Consider the following 8,585-nt stretch of genomic DNA (forward strand, 5'->3'; position numbering starts at 1 on the left):
AGCAGACCCCCTGCTGGGCAGGGAGCCCGATGCAGGGCTTGATCCTACAATCCTAGGATCATGACCTGAGCCAATGGCAGATGCTCAACCAACTGACCCACCCAGGCATCCCTAACATGGTTAAATCTTGAAAACATGCTAAGTGAAAGAAGCCAGTCACAAAGACCACTTATTATGTGATTCCATTTAAATGAAATGTTCAGAATTGGCAAATCTACAGAGCTGCAAAGCAGATTAAGGGTTGCCTAAAATGGGTGAGGTGTGGTGGTATAAAGGGAAATGTGGAGTAACTGCCAATGGGTATGGGGTTTCCTTTTGTGGAGAGAGAAATTCTCTAAAATTAGGTTGTGGTGATGGTGATACAACACTGTCGATTTCTTAAAACCATTATATACTTTAAGTGAGTGAATTGTATAATACATGAATTATACTTTAATAGTTTTTTTTAAATATAAAAAAAGGTAATTATTGATTTAACATTTTTTTCCCTAAAGCTATACTCTTGTTTCTACCAGCACCATAAAACAACTGTTATTTCCAGTTTAAAACACCAGCTCTCTCTTCTCTGACATTATCAAAGTAAAACCTTTTCTAAAGCCACAAAACACACACAAACAAAGATTTTTAAAAAGTTTAGTAAAGGTTTCTTTTTTGTTTGTTTGGTTTGTTTAGTACATTTTACTGATACTTCAATTGCATAAGAAATAGTAAGCTAAAGTAAAAAAGTATAATGGAGAATTTGCAGACTTACCAGTGAGAATGTGGAGGACTGCTGTTTTGCAAAATCCTTCATGATAAGAACTTCAATCGCATGACCTTCCAAATTTTTCTTGCATATCACTCGGTATTTTTATATTAGAAATAAAATTTTTTTTCCAGGGTGCCTAGGTGGCTCAGTTAGTTAAGCGTCTGCCTTCTGCTCAAGTCATGATCTCTGGGGTCCTGGGATCAAGCCCTGCATTGGGCTTCCTGCTCAGCGGGGAGTCTGCTTCTCTCTCTCTCTCTTTCTCTCTGCCCACTGCTCGTTCTTTCTCTCAAATAAATGAGTAAAATCTTAAAAAAATAAATTTTTTTCATAGGTTTAATTCCTTCTTCCAAATATGAGCTATATAAAAGAATAAAGATATAATCAAGAAGGGAGGAAATTGCCATCTGTGTCTTTATAATTCACAATATCAGCATATGCTCATACTTTTTGCAGCAGTGTCTTTAGCTCCTGAATCTGAGATGTATATTTGAGATGCTTGTGAACACCCAGGGCAGCCCCAGTGCTTGGGCTGATAAAGGATTATGAGCTAAAAAGATCCTGGGCTGTGGGGGGGCACCTATTACTTTGTTTTCAGATGGAGAAACAGAAGTGCAGAGAGGCCCCACAAAATGGCAAAATGAAGGTCCTAGGATCTTGTGCAATGGCTCTGCTTACATACTACTTCAAATATGATCTCAGTTCAAATATCCACTTATTCAACTTTGCTTCCTTCATGAATACACACTAACCAACAGAAAAATGCTCTACTCATCAGTCCACAGTTATATAAGCCCCTGTGTCTGTCATAATATATTCTACTACATCTTAATTTTTTTTTTTACATCTTAATTTTTTAATTGAAATATATTTGATACACAACACTGTAGAAGTTTAAGGTATAAAAAATATGGATACACTTATATGGCAATATGATTGCCATTGCAGCATTAGTGAACATTTCTATCATATCACATAATTACCATTTCTTCTAGTGGTGAGAACAGTTAAGATCCAGTCTCTCAACAACTTCGTTTATAATACAGTTTTGCGATATATAATCACTGTACTGTGTATTAGGTCTCCAGGTCTTATCTACTCATTGCAGGTATGTACCATTCCCCTACTCAACCAACCCCTCATAAACATTTCACTTTCTAAAAAAAATTTTTTTTGGATTCCACATACAAGAGATATTACACAGTATTTTGTCTTCCTCTGACCAATCTCATCTACTGTGTTTTCAAGGTCCACCCATGTTAGTACAAATGTCAGAATTTCTTACCTCATGGCTGAATAGTATTCCATCATTCATTTACATATATATATAAATTCATATATATGTCACATCTCCTTTACCCATTCATCCTTTGACAGACACCTAGGTTGTTTCCACACCTGGACTATTGTGAATAGTGCTGCAATAAACATAGGAGTGCACATGACTCTTCAATAATATATTTTCTTTTCTTTTTTTTTTTTAATTTTTTTATTTATTTATTATAGTCACAGAGAGAGAAAGAGAGAGAGGCAGAGACATAGGCAGAGGGAGAAGCAGGCTCCATGCACCGGAAGCCCGATGTGGGATTCGATCCCGGGTCTCCCGGATCGCGCCCTGGGCCAAAGGCAGGCGCCAAACCGCTGTGCCACCCAGGGATCCCCAATAATATATTTTCATTTCCCTTGGATATATACCCAGAAGTGAGATAACAAGATTGTATGGTAGTTCTACTTTAATTATTTTTTAAGATTTTATTTATTTATCCACAAGAGACAGAGAGAGGGGGGGGGGGAGAGAGGCAGAGACACAGGCAGAGGGAGAAGCCGGCTCCACGCAGGGAGCCCGATGCGGGACTCGATCCTGAAACCCCGGGATCATGCCTTGAGCTGAAGGTAGACATTAAACCCGCTGAGCCACCCAGGCGCCCGGGTAGTTCTACTTTTAATTTGGGAGGAATCTCCATGCTGTTCTTCATAGTGGCTGAACCAGTTTACTTATTATAATATCCTAAAAAAAATTTTTTTAAAATTTATTCATGAAAGACACACACAGAGAAAGGCAGAGACACAGGCAGAGGGAGAAGTAGGATCCATGCAGGGACTCGATTCCGCGTCCCCAGGATCACGCCTTGGACTGAAGGCGGCGCTAAACCACTGAGCTACCGGGGCTGCCCATAGCCTAAAAATTTTTAACAAAAGTATTAACATTTGCAGTTATCTGGCTGCACCTTGGCTTATAACACAATTAACAATGTTGTTCATCCCAAACACTTAATAAATCTAATAACTGACAGTACAACATACATTTATGAGTAAGTTCAGGTTTCAGAAGTAGATGTAGATTTTGTTAGTCTATGAACTCAGAAGGCATACAATCTAACAAACTCACTGTATTTTAAAAATGAATCACATATTTGGTGGGGTATTTGTAGAGATTCTAAGATTAAACAAATCAGCTAAATAAATTTTCAAAGATGCACTCAATTTTCAGGCGCACCTGTGACCTACTGCGGCAACATTTATAAGTCATTAAGACTTGTTTTCACTTGACCACTCCACACTCTGGATGCTTCTTCATTCATTGCCTAGGATTACAGAATAATCATGCCGAGAATGGGGGTGGTCACTCCCCCAAATGTATTTTATGGCCATAGAGGAAGACCTGACAGGGGCTCTATTAAACATCAGCACAGCCCCTTCCCCCACTGAGAGTACCAGGCTATGACAGGGGCTCTCCTGGGCATAGGTTAAATCCCGCTCCTCTGGCTGGAGTATGGTCCAAATGATGGAGGTCATAGCACTTTGTTCACCCTGAGACTCCTATCCTCACTCTCTCAGTGTCCCTCTGGCCTGATAGCTTAGTCTCTAAAATGAACTTTAGCCCAGTGGAAGGGGCAATCTTCCTCACTGGGGACACATCACAGGAAGAGGGTAGTATACAAAGGAGACCCACTTCTGCTCAGACCCCAGACTGTACCACAAGGCTCCTCTTGTTTTCAGCCTTTCACCTCTGTAAGTATTACCCAGGGATGAGGGGCCCATCTTCTGCAGCCCTGCCTGCCACCTGCCACTACAAGACTTTAGTGCAGTAAGGATGGTATGAGTCACAACTGACTGGCCAAGAGCAAGAATGTAATTATTGCTAAATTTCCTAGATGTGATATTAGGATTATGGTTCTTTTGGAAAGTGTCTTTTCTAGGAAATGAGTGCTGCTGTATTTTTAGATGAAGCGTTGTGGTATCTCACTTTCAAATAGTTGGGAAAACCAAATGCATACACACACAGCACACGTACAGTGTATTACTCTGTCTTCCACTAATTTTCTAGTTGTAAAACAGAAAAACTGGGGCCCAGGGGGATTTGTTCACAGGTTAAGGCACCGGGATTATACGTAACTCTGCCAGAGGGTAATTGATTCATCCTAAAGGTTTTTTTTTCCCCTAAAGGTATTTTTGCTTCTGGCAGGGAGAATGGCATACCACTGCATCAGCCTCTGCATTGTCCATCCTGGACCACAAACTGATTATAATATGGAGAGGGAACATTAAATATGAAATGAGCATGTCTGGGTGTCTGTAAATAGGGCACTGATTGGAGAGCTATGTGTAGCCCTGATACTGGTCATAAAAAATAACCAGGGGAGCCTGGGTGGCTCAGTTGGTTGGGCATCCAACTCTTGACTTCAACTCAGGTCATGATCTTGGGGTCATAGGATCAAGCCCTGTGTTTGGCTCTGCACCCAGTAAGGAGTCTACTTGAGATTCTCTTCCTCTGCCCCTCCCCCCACTTGCAGGTGCTTTCTTTCTCCCTAAAATAGATTTTTTTTTTTTTAAACTTTTTTTTTTAAAGATTTTATTTATTTATTCATGATAGTCACAGAGAGAGAGAGAGAGGCAGAGACACAGGCAGAGGGAGAAGCAGGCTCCATGCACCGAGAGCCCGACGTGGGATTCGATCCCGGGTCTCCAGGATCGTGCCCTGGGCCAAAGGCAGGCGCCAAACCGCTGCGCCACCCAGGGATCCCCCTAAAATAGATTTTAAAAATATTTTTATGCCCCTTTGGGGCTGCGTGAAAAAAATAATAATAAAAAGTAAATTTAAAAAATATTTTAAAAAATTATAACCTGACACACAAAAAAGTTTCAGTCTGGTTACCAGGGAACCCCGCCACACACAGCTCCCTTCAGGTTGATCTTTATCTATCTACATCTTTTAATAGTTCTACCCCCTTTGATTCATTTAATATTTAATATTAATACTATTTGTATGAGTTGGGGGGATCCAGGATAGACTAGACCATAAACTCTGAAATTAAAAGGTCAGAATCCTTGCCCTCAAACATCTTACCCTCTAATAGAAAAGCAGGTACACAATTACCATGACTGTTTAACATAATCCTTTACTACCTGCAACATAATTACATCTGCAAAGATCCTTTTACCAAGGTAACATTTACAGGTTCCAGGGATTAGAACCTGATATCTTTGGGGGACATTTTCAGTCTACTACAGATGAGGGACTTCAGAAAGCCCACTTTTACGGGGTGATCACCAAAGTTATTTGCTGTCTAAGCACCTGGCTAGCTCCTAGAGCTAAGCTATATTCAGAATGGTATGATTCTCTGTAAGCCCATGGTGAGGTGCCTTCTTTTGCTTATTTTACCATTATGTTTCCTCAAACTCTCATTAACTAACCTGGGAATGTCTCTGTTGCTTGCCAATTGAAAGGGTCAAACTGTAACACAATAGCTGACCTAAGAAGAGTTCATTTTACCCAAATATCAGTAGTTGTAGCTCTTTTGGGATCATGGGTGTAGGTCCTTTTTGAAATGTTGATAGTAAATGACAATAGCCTCCTAAACCAGAGATGACTGGATCAAAGATAGGCACTATCTATCTATCTAAGTTGGACCACTCATATTCTCTTCAGAGGCTTGGGACACTGGTCACTTGGTTTCTGGAGTTGAAATCGGTTACTGATATAGCCCGAGAAGCCCATCTTTTGCCGAGTAAAAGCCATGATGTAGAGGGAAGCTGAGACAACGTGACCACAGGAACTCAAGAGACAAAGTGCAGCTGCCTTGATTTTTTAAAAAGATTTTATTTATTTGAGAGAGAAAGAGCCAGCATGTACTAGCGCAAGCAAGGAGAGGGGTAGGAGGGGGAGAAGCAGATTCCCCACTGAGCAGGGAGTCCAACAAACCATGGTGGGATCATGACCTGAGCCAAAGGCAGATGCTTACCCAACTGAGCCACCCAGTTATCCCAGCTGCCTCGATTCTTTTTTTTTTTTTTTTTTAAGATTTTATTTAGTTATTCATGAGAGTCACACAGAGAGAGGCAGAGACACGGGCAGAGGGAGAAGCAGGCTCCCCACGGGGAGCCTGATGTGGGACTTGATCCTAGGACTTCAGGATCACACCCTGAGCCAAAGGCAGACACTCAACCGCTGAGCCACCCAGGAGTCCCTGCCTCGATTCTTTTTTTTTTTTTTTTTAATTTTTATTTATTTATGATAGTCACAGAGAGAGAGAGAGAGGCAGAGACACACCTGCCTCGATTCTTAATGACTTCCCTCATTAGAAACTCAAGTGAAGCCAAGTTACATTTCTGCTCTAGTAATCTAGAGAATTCTGCTTCCCATGCCCTGAGAGTACATTTCCTTTTTGCTTAGCCAGTCTGAGTGGGCTCATCAGCCACAAAAGCAGCTTAGGACTGATGTTTTAACCCTGGTTTAAGTAGTTCTTACCTTATTCCCATAAATTTATTCAGGCTCAATAGTTAAAATGATGCTATATCTGGTTAATTTTTCAAAAGAGCCCTCTGAAACATACCGAGACTAGCCATGAGCATTAGTCCTTCCTGACATTTTAATATTAGAATCATTGGATAAGAATAATTTTATGATGATGGCATTTTCATTTCATTAAGCAATGGCAGGGCAGGAATTTTCAAGGAAACTAAAGCCCAAATTGGACAAGAGCCTTGCCCAGTGGTGGAATTAGAACCTTGTTTCTGTCAATACTCAAGCCAAGGCTCTTTGTCAATGAAATTTTTTTTTTTTTAAGTAATCTCTATGCCCATGATGGGGATCAAACTTATGACCCCGAGATCAAGAGTTGCATGCTCCATGGATTGAGCCAGCTATGTGCCTCTGTCAATGAATTTTTTAGGGCCAAGATGGTAATTTCCTTTCCTTAAATTTCAAGTGAGATCATTCAACAATAACTATTGACTGCCCATCTAATTGGTCAGGACTCTTAGTTGCAAATTAAAAAAAACAATAAAAGGCTCTAGGAATATATTTGTTTCAGGTATGGTTGTTTCCAGGCTCAAAATCACTGAGTATTCTCTCTCTATCCCTAGGAAAGACTTTCCACAAGGGGGGCACCTGTAGACTCACATCCTATCTGCTAAGCTACCTCAGCAGTACATTTTGGATTATCCTTGGACTTTCGTTATGTGAACCAAAAAATCCTCCTTTCTATTCCCTTAAGCCAATTTGAATGTAGTTTCTTCACTTGCAACAAGTGTTTGGACTAAAATTGTACTTATCAAATGATTCTCCACAAACAAGGATAATGGTAACAATTAGAGTCTCTTCAAAACTTGGAATTTAAGAGCAGTTAGTATAGGGGCACCTGGGTGGCTCAGTTGGCTAAGTGTCTGACTCTTGATTTCAGCTCAGATCATGATCTCAGGGTTGTGAGACTGAGTGTCCCTGATGAAAAGGAACTTACTCTTGATATATATATGCTATGTTGGTTTCTATTATCTACTTTTTTTTAAGATTTTATTTATTTGAGGGATGCCCAGGTGGCTCAGTGGTTGAGCATCTACCTTCAGCTCAGGTCGTGATCCCGACGGTCCTAGGGTCGAGTCCCGCATCAGGCTCACTGCAGGAAGCCTGCTTCTCCCTCTGCCTACATCTCAGCACTTCTCTTTGTGATTCTTATGAATAAATAAAATCTTAAAAAAAAAAAAAAGATTTGAGAGAAAGGGAGAAAGATCGCACACAAGCAGGGGGAGGGACAGAGGAAGAGGGAGAACCTCCCAAGCAGACTGCACTAAGCCCAGAGCCCAACACCATGCTTAATCCCATAACCTAAGCCAACACCAAAAATCAGATGCTCAACTTACTGAGCCACCTGAGTGCCCCGTATTTTTTACCCTTTCTCTTTTCTACTTCATACTTCTTAGTCAGAATTTCTTATTTGTAACCTCAAGCTTATTCTAGGTTCTATTAGCACCACAGATTGGATTATCCTAAATTGATTTGACCCTGAAGCCCTTTTCTTAGAAACAACAAAAAGTAATTGCTTCTGGGTTTTACACTGAAAACCTTCTGGGTTTTACACAGAACAAGCAAGAACAGGTTTCCTCTTTCAACTTGGAAAGGCTCCTTATGACGTCCCAGGATCTGAAATAACTAGTTATAACTAATGTGACTACATTTGGACTAGATCACACGTGGGCTTCCCTGAGGCAGGAGGCTTGACAAGACAACCAAGATCCTTAAGTAATCATGCCCACAATTTTCCTGGTTCCTTGTTACTTAATTGCTTGGAGTTTCAATTACTATCGCAATAAAATGAAGGAAATCACCCGTATCATGGATTGGAAGAAATGAAACATGTAAAATGGCTGGCATATGGTCATTACTCAGTGAATCTTAGTAGCAAATTTTAAGAAGTCATTTACTATATAAAGTATTACCCAATTATCTTTCACTCAAATGCCTTATGATTTATACAGTGGAACAGTACTGTTCTATATATGACAAACATTAAGAATGACAAAAATGAAGAAGCAGGATTTTTTTTCAACCTAAAAAAGTTGC

This window comes from Canis lupus, chromosome 33, assembly GCF_003254725.2.
Source record: "Canis lupus dingo isolate Sandy chromosome 33, ASM325472v2, whole genome shotgun sequence".
NCBI lineage: Eukaryota > Metazoa > Chordata > Mammalia > Carnivora > Canidae > Canis > Canis lupus.